The 224-nt window shown below is 61.2% G+C and overlaps 1 protein-coding gene across 2 annotated transcripts in view; it reads left to right on the plus strand.

Annotated features, from left to right (window-relative positions):
- The window catches only part of PIGR (polymeric immunoglobulin receptor), an 18,860-nt gene that overhangs the window by 7,005 nt on the left and 11,631 nt on the right, over positions 1-224 (plus strand). The window lies entirely within an intron of this gene.

The raw sequence follows: 224 nt of genomic DNA on the forward strand, positions 1-224 counted from the left end.
GTACCATGACATATGCCAGCTCCACCAGGGGCGTAGGGAGGGAAGGGGAGCAGGAAAGGGCTCAGGGAGGACAGGGCTACAGGAGGAACAGGAGGTAGGGAGGGAAGGGGGTACGGAAGGTGTAGAGAAGATGGGTGTGGGGAGGGGGTCAGGGAGGGCAGCTGAAACAAAAAGATGGGGGGGCTGTGGCTCAGTGAGTAGGGCACCGGCCCCATATACTGACG

The sequence above is a fragment of the Otolemur garnettii genome, unplaced genomic scaffold (assembly GCF_000181295.1).
Source record: "Otolemur garnettii isolate 467f Iridium unplaced genomic scaffold, OtoGar3 scaffold00055, whole genome shotgun sequence".
Classification (NCBI taxonomy): Eukaryota; Metazoa; Chordata; class Mammalia; order Primates; family Galagidae; genus Otolemur; species Otolemur garnettii.